Raw genomic sequence first — 20,078 nt, forward strand, 5'->3', positions numbered from 1 at the left:
GCTTTATTGTCCACAAACTTTTTAATTGATCATCTTGGCATCGAGATGTATGAATATGAAAATAAAAATAAAAAATGAGTCTTAGAAAAATGCATCTTGCTATACATTATCTAGACCGTTTATTTTTAAGATTTTCATATGTTTATATAGATCTACTTGATTTTTACCATTTTTTAAATTTCAAATTTTATAATTAGATATGAAAATAGATTTGAAATAATTCTCCACATTTTTTATACCAAAATCACATCTTATGATAAAATTTGGAGGTGCGCCTTAATTGGATTGTTTAAGGTTGCAACCTTATAGAAACCACACCCATTCCTAAATCCAAAGTACTTGTCTTTGAATAAAGGGTTACGCTAGAGTGGTTACGCTCGAGTGGTTACACTATAGAGCATTTTATAATTATACTTAATAAGTTTTGGACAATAATATAACCTTGTTTTATATATGAAATATTTTTTTTAATAAGGGTATTTTTGGTCATTAAGAGAGGTGTGACATTATTCACATGGGTATGACATCATCTATATGTAGCACATTAGTGGCAAAAAAGACCCTAACTAAAAAATATTATATTACAAAACAAAGGGATATAAGTGTCAAAAATTTGTTGAGTACATAACCCTTGAATAAATATTTGATTTTGAAATTTACGCTTAATCCATATGAAACAATTTTAGCCATAATAAGTCTCGTTTCTATTTTATTAAAATTAACATTGTTAAATCTAAATTTTGTGTGGTTAGAATCATACTTATAATATTTCCACAAAAAAGCCATCAAAGACAAGACCTTGGCAAACTTCATTGGCTAAGGTGTTGACAATCACAACATTGGTCTTAAATATTGCCAAGAAAGAATAGTGGAGGAGAGAGAGCTGAAGGGAGGGACATGCCCATGCCGGTTTTATTTTTGTCTTTCATATTAGGCCTGGGCCGAACGCATGGCCCATGAGAGCAACCCAAGGCTATCATCCCACACCATACAAGATGAAAAATGCAACATAACTAAATATGAAATTATGGAAAAGAATATATTATCTTACATGAGGGAACCTGTGAGCTGGTTGGCACAGCCCGGCTAAGCCTGGTCCGAACAGGCACATGTAGTCTATAAGGCCGATTCGGGCAACACAGATTATAGCCTGGCCCATCCTAAAGCCAATTTGGGCCAGGGCTTTGACGGTGGACTGGGCCTGGCCCATTCCCACCCAAACTACTATAAAACAACAAAACCAAAATAAAGAAAGAAAACAAGAAAAAAAAAAGACTTGAAGGTCCTATATATTTTGACACGTGTGACGTAGTCTGAATGAGATCGAGGACCAACCGAGGGGAAAGACTCGAAAGTTAGACACCACGTAAATATGGATGGATTGGGGGCCACTAGGGTAGTGACATCCTTTGATTAGATGAAACGGCAAATACGTATGAATAATGGATCACTATTTACCGGTTTAAATAGGAAATCATCGATTTCGGCCGGGACTAGGTAGGGCCTGAACCAATTCTTAGTAGGAATATGGAATGTGTCTAATTCCCATTGACTCACCCATTTTCGTTAGAGAATGATCGAGTATGTCAAGGAAACATGTGATCCTGATCACCCGGTTCCCTTCTCTTTTTTTATTTTCAAAATTAAAATTATTAGTTAAATTTTCGGGATGAAGTCTCACACCAGAGAATTATTCTTGTTTGCGGAGCCGGATCATCAATTTGTCGATTCCAACCCGAGTTTTAGAAGGCCAGTTTCACCTGGTAATCCAGTTTTTGAAGCATTGCATATGCTTATCCAATGCTTCTTTTGTTTTAGCTTATGTGGTTGGCCCTGTTGCATCAAAGCCATCGATGTTGCGGGGTCGGAATCTTCACCATTTTCCTTGTTTGGAGAATTTAAAGTAACACTACTCCAATTTTGTTTGGGTAATTCAAATGAAAAATTCATTTTGGTGAAGAACACAAAAAAGAACCTTATTTCTATTATAAGAATGTCAAAATCAACTCTAGCAACTTCTCATTCTAGTACAAGAAAGTCAAAATCGACTCTAACAACTAGATATGAAATCCGGTATATGGAGATGTGCAAGTTACTATCTTGAAATCTAAATTTTTTTCATCAAATTTCATGATACATCCTTAGTTGCCCAATTTGGCACTTGTCTATCAGGGACAATTATTATTTCATACTAAAGGCAAATAGTCTTATGGTGGGCATTATAGATAGTGATTTTATGCTACTGTTTTATAGTAATATAATAAAACAATCTTAAAAAATAATGTTAGGGCTATTTATTTGACCCTAATTTTTAAACATATACTTTTTTCATTTTGATAAAACATAAAAAAATAAAATTTAAAATATACCGTAGAAAGTATTTTTTTAACATAGGCAATATGTTTGGTAATATGATTAGATCCAGGCCTTAGAAGGCACTTTTTCCTTTTCCAAATTTTGTAACTAAGATTGTCACCAGTAATTAACAATGTTAAAAAAATAAAAAGAAAGAAATTTGATTTTTAATTCATAAGGGCCTAGATATTAAAATTCACCACATGGTGTTCAGATTCATTATTGGATGGGGACTCATTTTGACCTTACATAAGGTGCAAATTGAATTTTATTTTTTTTGGAAGGGATTATTGGGATGAAGAGAGTGCTTATAACATTTGGAGTCATAAAAATGTAATAAAAAGAGTTTATATGTATAAAGAAAGCATTTACTTTTAATACAAGGAGATCACAAATACTTTTGTATGGTAAATTTTAAATTGTGTAGTTGTGAGTGTGTCTTGACTAGACTCAAAATTCAAAAAAGTTTTTTTCAAACTCTGTGCCACACCCCAAGGCGTCTGATATTGTGATCTCCTTTAAATGGTCTCATAGTATACAATTCTATATATTTATTTAAAATCTGTCCTTCATTGGCCAATGACATGGAAATTGTTTGCCAAATATTAATATTTGGTTGATAACTAATTTCAACCAAACATTTCAAGGGAAAATTAGAAATACTCCATTAGAACAAACTTTTTAGGCATGATATATATGTTGTGAATGGAGGGTGGGATGTTATGTTAGAATATTACTTCACTACAGTTCTATAATATTTATTTAATCATCGTTCGTTCACTGGCCATAGACATAGAAATTGTTTGCCAAATATTAGTTTATATATTGTTTAGCTGATAACTAGTTTCAACCAAATATTTCAAGGGCAAATTGAATGGAGGGAAAATTTATTCTTATTATTAATTTTTATTAAATTTCTAAAGATGTATATTATAGTTTTAGTTTTAAGATTTATTTTAAGGGTTTTTAGTTTTTTAGAGATTCTATGGTTTTTATTCTCTCTCTCCCCCTCTGTCATATTTAAAACAAGCATACTTTTTCTTCTCTTTTTTTTGGTAACTAGCCTCCCATTGGATTCTCTCTCTCTCTCTCTCTCTCTTTCTCTCTCATTTAAAATGCACATGTTTTTTTTTTATCATCTTTTATTAGTAATTTATATGCCTCCCATTTCTCTCTCCCTTTAATTGGAGTCTCTCTCTATCAACATGTCTCCCTCTCTCTCTCTCTCAAGTAGTTATAAAGCATTATTTATTTCCCTCAACTTATCTATTTATGGAATATTTACTCCCTCTCTTTTTTATTTTACATCAAATCATTTATTTTTTTTCTCTTCTCACAAGGGAGGCTCTCTCTCTAGTAGTTATAACTCCATATTTATTTCCCTGACCTCCTATATTTATTCTCTCTTTCTTTCTCTATTCTTCTCAACATTTATATGCACATTATTTCTTTATCTTTATTTTTCTCTAGATTCTTCTATTTAGGTATTTTTATTTCATTGAATATCTCTTATATCTTTTATCTTCCCCCTCTTTCCTACTCTCTCAAAATGTATCCTCTCTCTCTCTCTCTCAATGTAGCCTCTCTCTCTCTCTCTCTCTCTCTCTCTCTCGACATAGTATCTCTTGTACGGTACAATCTCTCTCTCTCTCTCTTTTTCTCATAGTAGTTTATGAAAGCTAATCGTAAACAAATACTGTATCCATCCATTCCCTTGGCTTTGAGGCTCTCAGGAATTCTAATGGGTGAGTCTTTTAGTTGATAATTTCCTCTATCTTCATGTGATTATTGTCATGCGATGTTCTTTTGGATAAGAAGCAACACGATGATACAATATTGTGCTCATCTAAAATATCAAGGGTGTCTAGTTAATGTCTATGTCGACAGATTAAGATTCTGATTCAAAAACTCCAAGAGAGAGAGAGAGAAATTGTCCATTGTATGAAATGAGAGTGAAGATTCCATAGAGAGAGAGAGAAGAAATTGTCCATTGTGGAAAGTTTTCAAAAGAAAACGATTTCTCTCTCAAGGTTTTCTTTTGAATGGTTGGTATTGGGTTTCTCTATGATGGGTTTCTCTCTCGAGGTTTTGCTAGAAATGGGTTCAAGATCATTACTCTAGGGAGGCTTTTTCCGTATACAGGCTTTGTCTTTTGGGTTTTGGAGAGAGAAATGGTGATTTTTGGTGATGAAAGATTGATGAGAATTTGAGCATGATGCTCTCTATCTAGCCTTACGCTGCTGAAATTTGAGTTTTTGCTGATAATTTGAGTATGCTGTTCTCTTTCTCTCTCTCTCTCTCTCTCTCTCTCTCTCTCTCTCTCTCTCTCTCTCTCTCGTTCTCTAACTTTAGGCTACTGAAATTTGGGTTGTTTTGGGATGCGATGGATGGAACGCTACAATGTTGTTCAAAACAGATTGGAGAAGGAATTTGAGTAGGCCTATCCGGACAATGTAAGTATGTATTTTCTGTCGATCAACATCTTTACTTGATTGTATCCACGTTTGGTTGTGGATTAGGGTTTTAGGTGATATTTAACTCGATGTGGTCAAAGACATGATCGATGGGAAGCATTTTTTAGGGTTTTAGTTGTAACATTGATCTTGATCCTATCTCACTCTCTCTCTAAGTGAACAATTCTAGTAGAAAATATAATACTGAACGATGGAGAATTTGAGAGAAATCTAGAGAGGGATTACGTTGGCGAACAAATCGTAGGGGATCTATGGCGTGGTGTTAGAGATGCCTCATTCTTTAGTTACAGTTGATCAAGAGGTGTGGAATGAGGGTCGTTTGTTGGTCAAAAACTGTGTGGTGGGTTCTTTCTCGCCTCCTCCCAATGATATTTTTGGTCTTATAGATTGGGCCAGAAGAGGGTGGTCTCTCAACTATGTTCCGGAGGTAAAGATCATTGGTGAGAATAAAGTGGTTTTCATGCTTCATTCTGAGGGGGACGTTTGTCGAGCTTTCTGTGGTAGATTTCTCAGAGTCCGAGGTAAACTTTTTTCTTTGGATCTGTGGAAACCTTCTGATCATTCGTCCTTTGATCAGAGAGTTTGTACATGGGTGAGACTTTGGGGTATTCATTTTAATGTGTGGAAGCTGTCTGTTATCAAGAGTATTGCTAATAGTTGGGGTGAATACTGTGATTTGGATTGAACATCCTTTATAGGGGCTGACCGATGCTCTGTCAAGGTTAAGGTTTGGATGGTGTTGGGTCAGCCTCTACCACTATCTGTTCAGCTCCAGGTGGGGAATGATACTTTTGTTATTAAAGTGGTGGCTGATGATGGGTTGGTTCGATCTTACCCTGGAAAAGAGGTGTTGCCTTCAGATCGTGGTGGAGGGATTGAAGACAAGGTTAGTGGCGAAAATTGTGAAGTCAAGATTGAGCTGTAATGGTGTAAGATGATCAGCACAAGGAAATTACAAAAAATCTGCATGTTGTTGGGAATCTCGATGGTCGTCGCCGGAATTGACGCCGGAGGCAGCGCTTCAAAAAGAAGGCAAGATTTTGAATTTGCTTGCTTATTTCAAATTTGAAAAGGAAATGGGTGCCGGTTGGATTTTTTCCAGATTTTACTGCTGATTGTTCTAGGGAGTTGTCATCCATTAAGACTATGGGTGCTAATACTTTGGGAGTGGTACCTGCCTCGAGTCCATGCAAAATAAGGGTAAGGAGGTTGTTCCCATGCAAAATTGAAATTTGGATATTATGAATGCTGGGTTTATAAATTTGGGTGGTCTCGCGGGTTCATCAATTCCATGGGTTGTTAGTTGTAAATCTAAAAGCTTGAATGACGGTGTTGTTTTGCTAGATGGGATGAGTGGAGATACCATGGAAGGCGACACCTCTTTGCACGTGGCACTTTCCCCGAGTCTCAAGGTAAATCTCCATGATGACCTGCCTTTAGAAAATGATTGCGAGATTTTTGCAGTGGATTTTCCGCAACTGTATTTTTCCAAATTTAATGAGGAGTTTTGTTGGAAGCCGGTGGAGGAGAAAATGTTTTTTGGTTGGAGTCTCATTTTTTTCTTCTTGGCAAAGAAAGGAGTGTTGCTGGATCTGGTTCTCAAAGTCTAGGTTGTCGTATGGTTTTTTTGGCAAAAGAAAACCATGTATCCCCTGCCTTATTGGTGTGCTACTATTAAAAGTCAACCTCCCAAGGCTAGAGTGAGGTTTGATCCGCTTGTCATTGACCCTCTTATTGTGAAGGTGGTGTTTTCTGGCAAAGAGGATCTGACTTTGGCTTTTGGAGACCAAAGGTTGCCTGTGCAAATTGAGGGGGAGCATGAAGAGGATGGTTCTTTTGATCTAAATATTGCGTTGGCTTTTTCTGATGCTGTAGACCCTTTGAGAGTTATTCCCCATTTAGAGGCGTTCCCTCTACAGCTTTTGGGGGGACCTCTATAACTGATGACTCTGTATCAGAAGTTGAGGTTTTTGAGTTTGATTCTGTTGATGTTGACACTGAAGAACCGAATATTGCAGCTATGGTATCTGATATAGGTATGGATTTCAATATCCCCATTAGGGTGTTCTTTGATGAGGTGAAACAGATTAAGAAGGCTAGAAGGTCTGTGGATTTAGGGGCAGATATTGCTCAGAGCATTGTGAGGAGGTCTAAGAAAACCCCAATCGTCAGCAAGGCATCTAAGCATCAGAAGTTTTCTTCTTTGGGGTCGAAGTCTTCGGCTTCTGGAGGCTCGTGGCATCATCAAGAGCACTGCTAAGCGGAAAGTGTCTTTGGGTAAGGAACCAAAAATCATTGGTCTCTTGGAGGTCTCCTCTGCTTCTCCCGTTTCAGACTCTTCGGAGTTGTCGGATTCTGCTGCGTTCAATGAAGCATTGATGCTGGAGGAGCTCTATTTCAGAGCAAGTCTTGATGGGCCAGGTTCCACCTGTAACTATCCTTGTTCATGCATATTCTCTCATGGAATGTTAGGGGTCTTGATGACCTTAGGCGTAAGAGGGATGTTTTATTTTTGGTTTCTAAGTTTAAGCCCTGGATTTTAATTCTTCAAGAGACCAAACTTCCAAGTCCTAGTGTTTTTGGGGTTTAAGGGCCGTTTCTTTTTGTGGTATTGATGCTGTTGGAGCATCTGGTGGCTTGTGGGTATTGTGGGACCCTCTTGTTCTACAAAATTTTGAGACTGTTATTTGAGACATATTGTTACTTCTTAGCTTTCAGGGTTCTACTCAGGGTTCTTTTGGGAAATTATGAATGTTTATAATGCTAATGACCCCTGCTCTTAAGGAAATTTTTGTCAATAATATGGATGGAGTGATTCAACAATTTCATTTCCCTTTGTGCATAGGGGGATTTTAATTTTATCAGGTGGTCAGATGAATGTTCTGAATGATTTTCTATTAATTCTTTGATGAGGTTGTTTAATAGATTTATAAAGAGTAATTCTTTCTTTGATCCACCGATTGTGGGGGCTAAATTGGGTGGGTGTCTTTCCTGTTGTCTCTATTAGAGCTCTTCTACGTCTATCTTCTGATCATATCCCCTTTTTGTTATACACTAGCAAGGAGAGAGGTGGGCCGAAGTCTTTTAGGCTAGATATTGGGTGGTTGAAAGAGAAAGAAGTGGTAGAAGTCATTAAAACCACCTGGCAGAACACAATTTCTATTGGTTCCTTGAATTTTCAATTGCACAAAAAGCTGCTCAATATTAAACATAAGCTCATCGTCTAGAAGAAAGAGAATAATTTCAATGTTCAGTCTAAAATCGATAAGGTCTTATATGAAAGTGAAGCTTTGGACCAGCACATTCAGTCTATAGGTGTGTTAATCAAGGAGTTGATGGGTGAAAGGAGTTCAAAGTTGAAACCTCTTCATAATCTTCGTAGAGCTGAGGAGTTATATTGGAAGCAAAGATCAATGATAAAATGGTTAAAAGAGGGTGATCTGCATACTAAGTTCTTTCATTCTATTGCGAGTGTGAGAAGAAGTCAAAATGATATTTCTGGTTTGACTATTCCTGGTATTGAATAGTGTGGCAATGGAAGGGGCTATTATTGACCATTTAAAGGCTTTTTTAACGAAGGTGAAGTTTACTCCAAAACTGGAAAGGGTACAATTTAAAGTTTTGACAGTAGAGATGAGTTATAATTTGGAGTGTAACATCTCTATGGAAGAATTAAAAGGGGTCGTTTTTGCTTTACCTGGTGATAAGGCTCCAGGCCCAGATGGTTTTCCTCTTTCTTTTTTCCATAGATTTTGGAACTTGATTAAGTCTGAATTATTAGAGATGGTTAGGGATTTTATGACTAGGGGTGAGATATTCAAAGGGGTTAATGACACTTATATAGCTCTTATATCTAAAAAATCAGTGATAACAGAGTTATTAGATATTAAGCCCATCAGTCTTCTAACTAGCCTTTATAAAATTGTGGCAAAGGTCTTGGCTGAAAGATTGAAGTCAGTTTTACCTTTTTGTATCTCTAACACTGGCTCAAGAGTGTATTCATTATAAAGCGAGAAGTTAAATTCCTAGAGTCATTATTAAACTTGATATGGAAAAAGCTTATGACAAAGTTGAATGGGGGGTGCTTATGGAAATTCTTAAGAATATGGGTTTTGGGGCTAAATGGAAGAATTGGATCTTTGGATGTTTATCCTCTGCCCATTTCTCAATACTTTTTAAGGAAAGCCCTATTGATTTCTTTAAGGCTTCCAGGGGTCTTTACCAAGGGGACCCCATGTCACCATTCATTTTTTTATCTATGCAGAATGCTTTAGCCTGATGATTCATAAAGTGGAAGGTTGTAGGAGGTTTTCTAGTTTTAAAGTGGTTGAGATGGGTCCAAGAGTTTCACATTTGCAATATGCGGATGATACGTTTTTTTTTTTTGTGAAAAACATTGCTCGATTTTTAGATTGTTGCGAGGTGGCTTTGGGTTTGAAGGCCAATTTCCATAAGACCTCAATGATATGTATTAACTGTTCTCTGACTTTGATTCAATATTTGACAAATCTTTTGGGTTGCTTGGTAGGCTCTTTCCTTTTTACTTATATGGGAATGCTAATTTCAGATTCTAGGCACTCTATAACAGTTTGGGATAAGGTGTTAGAGTGAGTCCAAGTGAAGTTAGATCTTTGGAAACCAAATTACCCGTGTATGAGTGATAGGGATACATTGTTAAGTTCTTGTTTAGCTAATTTACCAATCTATTTGATGTCTCTTATTCAAATGCCAGCCTTAGTGATAAAGAAAATTGAAAGAATGACGCTTAATTTTCTGTGGGGCTTTTGGGGAAGAAATGAAGTATCACTTACTTAGGTGGGATCGTGTTTGCACCCTTCAGAGTGAAGGTGGTCTTGGCATTAGAAAAATAAAAGATATGAATGAGGCATTGCTTTGTAAGTGGTGGTAGAGAAGTTTTCAGTATATAGATCAGCTTTGGTTTCAGGTTTTGTCTTCGAAATGTGGCATGGATAGGTAGGGAATAGGTTGATGATTGAGAGTTATTTTCGTTAGAATGTTGGTTGTGGTGACAACATCTCTTTCTAGCATCATAAGTGGATATGTGATGCCCCTCTGAAGCTTACTTATCCGAAATTTTTGCAAAGATTTCATAACTTAATGCAAAGATTTCTGATATGGTTAAAGTGAGAGGTAATCATGTTGCTTAGAGTATTAATTTCCCATATAATAGGCTGAGTGAAGATATTTATCTTCAATGGAACGATTTGATGGGTATCTTAGATTCGGTTTATATTTCGGTCAAGTCTTGTTATAGGCTCTTCTTTCATGATCAATGGAGATTGTCTTTACCTGTTGCAGCCAAAGTGTGGAAGTGACCTGTTCCCCATAAGGTGCAGGTGTTTTTATGGTTAGCTATCTAAAATAAGATTTTGAGGGTGGAAAATTTGATTAAGAGGCGTAAAATTTGATTAAGAGGGGTAAAATTTGATGTGCAAAGTGGATGAGGAATCTAGGGAGAATCTTCTCATCCACTACCACGTTGCCTCAAGAATTTGGTACTGATTATTTGGGCTACTTGGGGTTCATTCTTCACTGCCCCAATCTGTGATGGGTTTAGTGTCACAGTTGACCTTTAATCATTTACCTTCTGGGGGTATTTTGGTGTGGCGAATAACGAGAGGAGCTACTCTATGGGAACTATGGAAAGAAAGAAATAGACAGACGTTTGAAGGAGAGAGTTTATCTTTTGATAGACTGTTGAGTAAAGTCAAACTGTCTATTTGGTATTGGCTCTCAGTTACTAAGGAGGGTTGGGGGATTTCACAACCAGATCTTCTGTTGAATTTGTCAATTTTTTTTTTGATGGGTAGAGTAAAGATGAGACTAATAAGTATTTGGGTGGCACCAGAGAGTGAGGGATTTAAGTTAAATTTTGATGGGAGCTCTCTGAGCAATCTAGGTTTGGCAGGCATTGGGGGTGTAGTACGAAACTGTTTTGGAGAGGTCATCTTCTTATATGCTGGCCCTTATTGGTATAGCCACAGCTAACCGATTGCAGTTATTGGCTTTATTGCAAGGGTTAAAATTTTTTATCTCTAGAAACATCGGGAATAGCTGCATTATTGAAGGAGATTCAATGAACGTAATTAATTAGTGGTAGCGTATTCCATGGGAACTAAGGTCTAGTTAGTTGCAGATTATGGATCTGGTGGCTCCGCTTTCACTTTCTTTTTATCATGTATTTCGCGAGGCAAATTCTTTGGCTGACTTTCTGGGTAAAGAGGGCGCCTCTTTGTCCGCTCTAGCTATCTCCTCTGATATAATTTCTTTTGAGTAGATTTTATAAATAAAGAAAAGAATATTTGTAAAAAAGAAGAAGCAACACTCATGCAAGACATATGTTCGCATTCTATAAGATGATGTTTTTTTTTTAATTTTTTCCGGAAAAGGTTTCTATACTTCCCCTATAGCATAGAAGATCTGCTTCCCCTACCATCCAGCCGTCCAATTTTGATCAAGAGAGCCATTCACTGTTTGGTCTTAGATCCGATGTCTCAAAGTATTTTATTTTTAATTTTTTTTATACAACTTGTATGAATATGAAATTTGGTATGTGCCATGTAGTCATTGTAGTGCACCAAATAAAAATATTAAAAATAATTTTTCGGATCAAAATACCCCTTAAAAGTTTCAGGGGTTTTTTTATCATTTTATTTTATTGAAAATATTGTTTTTATATTTTTTACTAGTGCAAGTTTAATAAAGGATTAGACGTTCAAAATTTGGTGTCAAAATAATTTATAGAGAAAAAATAAAAAATAAAAAATAAAATAGTTTAAAAACGTGACATTGTAATTGGGGCAATCTTAGCCCTCCATTTAGAGTGGAGGGTTGGATAAGGGGAAGTATAGGGGAAGCATATAAAGCTTTCCCTGTTTTTTTTAGCCCCTTAACTTTTATTATTCTTGATTTATTTATTAGTATTGGAATGAATTTATTTTTTCTTTTTTTATTATCTGTATTGTTAGAATAATTGATTTTTGTTGGGTAGGCAATGTTTTGGTGGTTAATTATGTAATTCAATAAAATATGAAGTTCTGCTTATAAATTCAATAGTAGCATGTATTAATTTTGTATTTTAATTTATGTTAAATTTTAAATTAAAATTTTGTGTTATATTCAATTAGATATCTAGATTATTTTGTAGTTCATTATTTTTTGTAATTTTTCAATTTTTGAGATTTCATTACAAAAATTTAACTTGAGGTCCACATGAGTTTTTTTTTCCCCCTATTTCTATTTACACATATTATAATATTGTTTTGCTTTATATTTCAATTAAAATTTTTTTCCATTTAGTGAACAGTTGAATGTAGATAAAGAATGTGCCGTTCTATTTCATGTAAATTTCTTTCATATATTTAAAATCATTAATGTTCTTTGTTTTTAAATTTGAAATAACTTTTCTATATTTTACGTAAAAATAATTTAATTATATTAGTGGATAATAGAATTGTAAATGCATAAAATAGAAAAAACAGAACAATAATTAACCATAAATATCAATTATAGAGGTAATAACATAATTGAAATTATCTTTGTGGAAGTAACTACCTCAAAATGAAAGTCACAATAGTAAATAAAAAAATTTAAAATGTAGTATCACTATAATCAGTAATTGCCAAAAAAAGAAGAAAGAAAATCCTCGACTTTTTAAAATTCATTTATGTTTTTCTTTTTTTATTCCATTCATTTTCTACATGTACTTTTCTATAATTTTCAAAATTAAAAAAAATAGAAAAAAGAATAAAAAAAAAAAATGTAACTACCATAAAAGAAAGAAAAAATAATAATAGATTGACTTTGTTTGTAATAGATGTCTATTTATTATGGTTTTATTATATGTATAATGTGAGTGACGCATTTTTATATTTTCATATTCTCTAGTGTTTTATAATAATATTTACTTATAAATAAATAATAGATGTACTTATGTAATTAGAAATATATAATAATATAGTTAAAAATAAAAATAAAAAAATTAATAGAAGATAAATTATATAAGTTAATAATATATGGGTGCAGTTGGTATACAGATGCATTCGTAGTTGTAGAGGTAAGGTGCACCATCAAATTTTATCATGGTATATAATTCTGATGTAAAATGTTCTTAGGATTATCACAAAATATATTTTTATATCTAATTATAAAATTTTGAATTTCAAAAATATAAAATCAAGTGGACCTATAAACATATGAAAATCTTGAAAATGGACGGTGTAGATAATATGTTGTAAAATGTACTATTTCTGAGTCTTAAGATCTTTTTATTTTTCATGGTCATACATCTCGAAGTCGAGATGATCAATCAAAGGGTTTTGCAATATTAAAACTACATTTTTCAATGTATTTTTGAGATGCATCCGTAGTTCTACATTATAAGGTTGCATCCTTATATAAACTTTTTCCATAATATATTACCATAAAAGGAAAAAATAAAAAGTATATACTTATATTGCTAAATGTACAAAAGAAAAAGATAATTTCTTCATTGCTTTTATTTTTTTCATATTTATTTTTTTATTTTCAAAATAATATTCACTTATAATTAAATAATATATAAATATAAGTAAAACTAATTTAGTTAATGATATAATTAAAAGGGTGCAGTTTGTATAGAGCCGAGGCACTAAACAATCAAATTAGAGCTCACCTTCAGATAGTATCAAAAAATATAGTTTCAATACCGAAAAGTTTTGGGATAGCCTTAAATTATATTTTCATCTTTAGTTATAAAATTTAAAGCATAAAAAATAGTGTAAATCAAGCAAATCTATGAAAACTTGAAAATTAATGGTAAAAAAATGCGTCGCATGATGCACTACTTCCAAAACTTGAAATCCATTTTTTTTTTCTAATGTCTATGTATCTTGATGTAGAGATGATCAATTTGAAGATATTTAAGCATCAAAACAGCCTCTTCTAGTGAAAGTTTTGGTGTAGGCTCTAATTTGATTGTTTAGAGTCTAGGCCTTATATAAATTTCTTCCTAATTAAAAAGAAAATAAAATATAATAACAATAATGAAGTTTTTGGGCTTTGGTTCTGACCCTTAAATAACAAGACTGTATTAAATTAGAATAAGAGAGAAATATTAATATTTTTGTATTCACTGTATTGTTTTTCAATTATTTTTAAAGTGATATGACCTGCAAGGTAGGTACATCTTCTCTCTCCATAATAATGTGAAGTTGGATCTATTATAAGCTCTCTCTCCATAATTGAATGTCCTTTTAATACAGGAAAATTACACATATATCAATTATTTTTTGTGTTACTATAATTTCATCTAAAATTTTCTATTATTACTACTCTATCAATTTTATATCCGTTTTTTACAACATTTTGTAACTATTTTAATAAAGTGACTAAATTGCCCTTTTCAGATTTTCTAGAAGCGAAATTTATTTTGCATGAACTAACTATGTTGGATTTTGAAAATCTAGAAGTTTTTCGTTTTTGGATTTTGAAAATCCAAAAATTACAAAATAAAAAATCTACAATTTTAGAGTCTGATTTTTTTTTAGAAATTAAAAATTGACAAATAAAACTTAACCAATAAGATTGTGTAAAATCACTCTACAAATATTTTATATTCCCAGCCAATTAAAAGAAAAATTTAGCTCAAACTTTTTCAAATGTTTGCTCTTTTAAAAAAATCCACAATGTACTCTTGCCAAAAATTTGAAAGCTCAACGTTTGCTCTTTTGAAACAATCTATACACAATTTCAGACATTTAAGGTCCGAAAAAGTTTAGGACCTTGGATGTCCCAAACATTTTATATTTTGGACCCTAAAGATCCGAAACAGGGAAATTTCGAACTTTGAAGGTCCGGATTTTATTTATTTATTTCAGAAACTAAAGATGCACAAATTGGCCAATTTCGGACCATGAAGTTCAGATTTTTTTTTTAATTAATTAAATTATTTATTTTGGATCATGACAATCCAAAAATAGGACAATTTTGGAAAAAATTCGAGGCTCCTAAAAATGATTATACATGTAATACCCTAAAATTTGAATGTAATAAGTGAAAATTTTAGCTAAAAATAACGCTCATTATAATAAATATATGTGTAATTTTTCCTTTAAAATATTTCTATAATTAACAATTAATTTCACGTAAAGTGCAAATGCATGTCACTAGCTTCCATAACATGTCAGTAGTGCCACAGTTCTCGGGGAAAAAATACATTCAAACACCATCTCCAAACGCCTCTCACAAGATTTGAGAATCCTTGCCCTTCTTTGTTCTCTAAATTTCTCTTGGATTTTATTCTCGTTGTAATTCTGCACAAATTGGAAAACAAATAAAGTTAATCTTCAATGTAACCTCACCAATTTTAGAATCCCCATCCTACATAAGATAATTAACTCAATAAACTGCAAAAACTGGGATTTATTATACTTAATTTGGGTCTCAACGATCAATTCATCAAGGTCTGAGCTTGGAAATAAAGATTAGAACAAAAATGGTTATATTAGGTGAAATTTTTTATCATAAAGGAGTACATTTCATAATTCAAAAGGAATTATAACTACTGGGGAAGTTTTTATACTTTCCTTGCAACATAGAAGATCTATGCTTCCCCTACCACCCAGCCGTCCAATTTTGATCAAGATGGCCATTCACCGTTTGATCGTAGATCCAACGTCTCAAAATATTTCATTTTTAGTGTTTTTTATACGAATTGTGTGAACGTGAAATTTGGTACATGCGATGCTCTCATTGGGGTGCACTTATAAAAGATATTAAAAATAACTTTTTGATAAAATATAATGATCAAAATACCCCTTGAATCTTTCAGGGGTATGTTGATCATTTTATTTTATTGGAAGTATTATTTTAATATTTTTCGCTAGTTTATAGAAAAAATTTTAAAAATAAATAGTGTAGAGACGTGACATTGTGATTGAGACAATCTTAACCTTTTATTTAAAATGGACGGTTGGATAAAAAAAAATATATCAATTTTATGTGGTTGGGGTAACATAGAAAGCTTGTCCATAACTACTACCCTCCAGCCCCTGAAGACAAGAAGACTTAGCATGCAAATGTGCCCTAGTGACTTAAGATAGCTGAATAGGGCCATAGTATCTTCTCTCTATAGTACCTTGTAATCCAGGTGATTCTGACAATAAAGGGCTCTCCCACCAGCCTGTTCCTAAAAAGGGGACATTATTTATGATGATTTTAACATTGTCAAAGTGCAGAGATGATGTTGTCCTTCAGAAATTTGGTGACAACCTGTTTCCCAAAATCAACCTTCTTGATACGAAGCAATGCTACGCTTCCAACCCTAGGAGAGGACATGGATATGCATTGACTTCATGTTTTCACTCATCTTGCCAATAAAACTCCCTAGCAATTACTACCCCATCTGACGTTGATAGGCATGTCTTACCTCAATAGGTGCCAAATCCCATAATGTAGAGATAGTTGAAGATATTTATTTTGTTTTATATAGAAAATATATATTTCATAAGATTATTGTTTATTGTAATTTATCTTATAATACAAGTTAACTTGTTATTTTAGTTGTATTATATATAAGAAAAATTACCCCCAACACTTTAGTTGTATTATATAAGACTATACTTTAGTTGTATTATATAAGACTACACTTTCTATGCAACTTACCCCCAACCTAATATTTTTTCTCACTTTTTTCTCCAAAATACACTTTGTATACAATAACCCCGCAAAAAAAAAAAAAAAAAAAAAAAAAAAAAAAAAACCTAAACTAACCTCCCTTACTTTTTCCTTACCCATGCATCTCTCTCCTCTATCCCTCCAAAATAGGGGCTCTGACACTGTGTAAGTGTGGTCCGGCAGTAGGGCTCCAACATTGTGTAAAGTACGGTCCGACAATAGGGTCACGACATTGTGTAAACTGCGGTTCGACAGTAGGGCTCTGGCATTGCGTAAAGTGCGGTCCGGCAATAGGGTTATTACATTGTGTAAAGTGTGGTCCAGCAGTAGGGATCTGACACTGTGTAAAGTGCGGTTGGCCAATTGCGAAGAGCGGTCTGGCAGTTGCAAAGGGCGGTCCGGTAGTAGATGTTACTGGATTTCAGGACTCTGGCACTATGTAAAGGGCGGTCCGACAGTACTCAGTTTTGGTTCGGTAGTTGTCTTAGGGCGGTCCGACACTTGTGCGCTCCAACAATGTGCTACTGGGGTCTAAAAGTCAACGTCAAATCTGGCCAAAATGATTTATATGTAAATGAACTTTTTCCCTTGAGGGTATTTGCATAGAAAGTTTGTTTTGGGGAAAAAAGTGAGAGAAAAAGTTAGGTTGGGGGTAATTCTTTTACTGTTTTGGGGAAAAAAGTGGAGAAAAAGTTGCTGTTACTTCTTGTTTTCATTCGCAAACTGATTCCTTCATTGATGTTGCAAAAATAAGTTGGTTGCAATTGGTATATTCAATAGGCCTTTTATTAGAGATTGTTGATTAAGGCTCTCCATCTTTGTTCGTTATTGATTGAGGAAATGAGGTATTAAGTTAGTGATAATGCTAAGTATGCAGAAAGTGGACCGGTGAAATCGTTATGTGGAAGTAGGGTCTTGACTCTTTGTACTCTTTACCTTGAACCCAAACATCTTGCTATTTGCAAAAATCATGTACTGTATTTCTCGATCATAAAAATTTAGGTCCCGTTCAAATCTGTCTCTTTGTCTCTCCAATTTTTTGATCTGGGTTGTTTTTCAAAAAAAAAAAAGAGTTTTTTTAGCTGAAACTATCGAATCTGAGTTTTGATCTTAGATCAAGTTTCTCGATAACATCTGAGGGGGTGCTCATACATGGTTTCTGAAAAAGGATATGTCTTGGTGGTAAAACTCAATGGGAACAACTATCCTGATTGGAGGTTTCATTTTCCGTTTTTGTTGTAGGAGAAGGTTTGCGGGGGATTACTGATAGAACTGAACCACAACCTGATCCATCCAATACTAAATAAATTCAACAATGAAAAATCAACATTGAAAAAATTGTTTCATGGATTCTCGGCTTCGTGGATATGAAATTTGGAATGCCAATGGGAGGCTTCTGCACTGCAAAAGAAATGTTGGAATATCTGAAATTTTTTTATTAGCAATCAAATCTTGCAAGACGATTTTGAACTGAGTATGATATGTTTACGTATAAACAGGGGGATAAAAATATTCAAGAATATTATGTTGGTTTTATGAACTTGTGGACATAATATGATTTTGTAAGTATAACGATCATTACCAGTACTTGTTGCATTATAAGCTTAAAAGAGATAAATGATGACAGGAAGGTGATGCAGTTCCTAGTGAAGTTACGTCCCGAATATGAAATCAAATATGAAGCGTTCTCCCATTTTAAAACTTTTTAATCCATGGTTGCAACCCAATTCGATACAAAAGTAAAAATCTTACAGTTAGACTCTGGGGAGGAATACTTATCACATGATTTTCAAGAATATTTGAAAACTTAGGATATTCAATCACAGAAAATTTATCCTTACACTCCACAACAGAATGACACAATTGAAAGGAAAAACTGCCATATCCTGGAAATTGTTAGGACCCTTGTGCATGACTCCCGTGTCCCTCATAGTTTTTGGGTGGAAGCTACATCAACAACTGTTATCTCATCAATCACCTCCCTTCCTCATTTTTGCATAAAGAATCTCCATATTATTCCTTATTTCATGTTAATCATGATTATTCTCTCTTGCATGTTTTTGGATGTGTATGTTTTGTTCATTTTCATGTACATGGAAGAACAAAATTTCTGTCCAAGCAGCCACTTGTGTTTTTTTGGGTTACTGTCTTGACCAAAAGGGATTTCTATGTCATGATCTAACTGCTCATCGTGTAAGTATTTCTCGCAATGTCGTCTTTCTGGAAAGCCTCTTTTATTACTCTTCAATTGCTAAATCAATAGGGTCATCTGTTCCTTTCTAATCGGTTTTATTAGATATTAACACCACCGATAAATCACCACAGCTTTTGGTGCATCAACAACAAGGCAAATAATACCAATCCATGCCTCCTCCATCTCACTAACCAGAGCCAGGTCAGACCTCCGCCCAACCTGTAAGTGATTCTCTTCCCTCCTCCGTTTCTCCTAATCCTGTTTCTTTTGATAATTCTACCCAGTTACGACATTCTTCACGTGCACCCACCTGGTCGATGTGACTTTTTCCTAGATGGTTTTGACTTTTCACTTATTTGCTTCTCTTGATACTGTTGAGATTCATTCGAAATACCTAGATCTTTGTTTACTTCCTAGATAATTGTTTGCCCCTTAGATTCGGTTGATATTAATTTTACTTACTAGCAAGCCTTGACTATGCCATGTTGGAAAGAAGCCATGGATGTAGAAATAAGTGCCTTGTTAGAAAATGACACTTTGAGATCTTGTATCGTGCCCTTCTAATAAATCTATTATTGGAAGTAAATGGATTTTTTCTGTGAAACTTAAATCTGATGAAGGGATTGAGTGATATAAAGCACGACTGGTTACTCAAGGCTACAAATAGGAGTATGACATAGACTATGATGAAACATTTGCTCTAGTTGCTAAAATGATAACTGTGTGTACAATAATCGTCCTCTCAGCTATTCGTTAGTGGATTATCTCTCAAATAGTTGTGAAAAATACATTTTTTCATGGATATTTAAAAGAGACAGTATATATGCGACCTTCGCCTGAGTATTGCCAAGATAAGTCTATGGTCTGCTATTTGAACAAAATCCTTGTAAGGTTTAAAACAAGCTCCAAGAGCTTGGTTTGAACGGTTTCATCAGGTCATTTTGAATGTTGGGATGAAACAAAGTGCTCATGACTATTCGCTATTTACCCACCATTGTTCTTTAGGGATAACAATTCTTCTCTTATATGTTGATCATATTCTCATCACAGGAGACAACCTTGACAATATACAACACATGAAAGAGCTTCTCAGTTACTCATTCAGAATGAAAGATTTGGGTCATTTGACTTTCTTGGCTTAGAAATTCATTATTCTCCTAGTGGATATAGTGTCAACCAAAAGAAATACATCACATATTTGATCAAGCTGGCCAACTTATCTGATGATAAATGGGTGGATACACCAATGAATGTGAATGTAAAATATAAAAAAGATGATGGGGAAAGACTTCCAGATCCCACTCTTTATAAACAACTGGCTGGCAGTCCACTCTATCTCACTATGACTCGTCCTGATATATCCCATGCAGTACAGGTCG

Source organism: Amborella trichopoda, chromosome 1 (genome assembly GCF_054954075.1).
Source record: "Amborella trichopoda isolate Santa Cruz 75 chromosome 1, AtrichopodaSantaCruz75HAP2 v2.0, whole genome shotgun sequence".
NCBI classification, from domain to species: domain Eukaryota; kingdom Viridiplantae; phylum Streptophyta; class Magnoliopsida; order Amborellales; family Amborellaceae; genus Amborella; species Amborella trichopoda.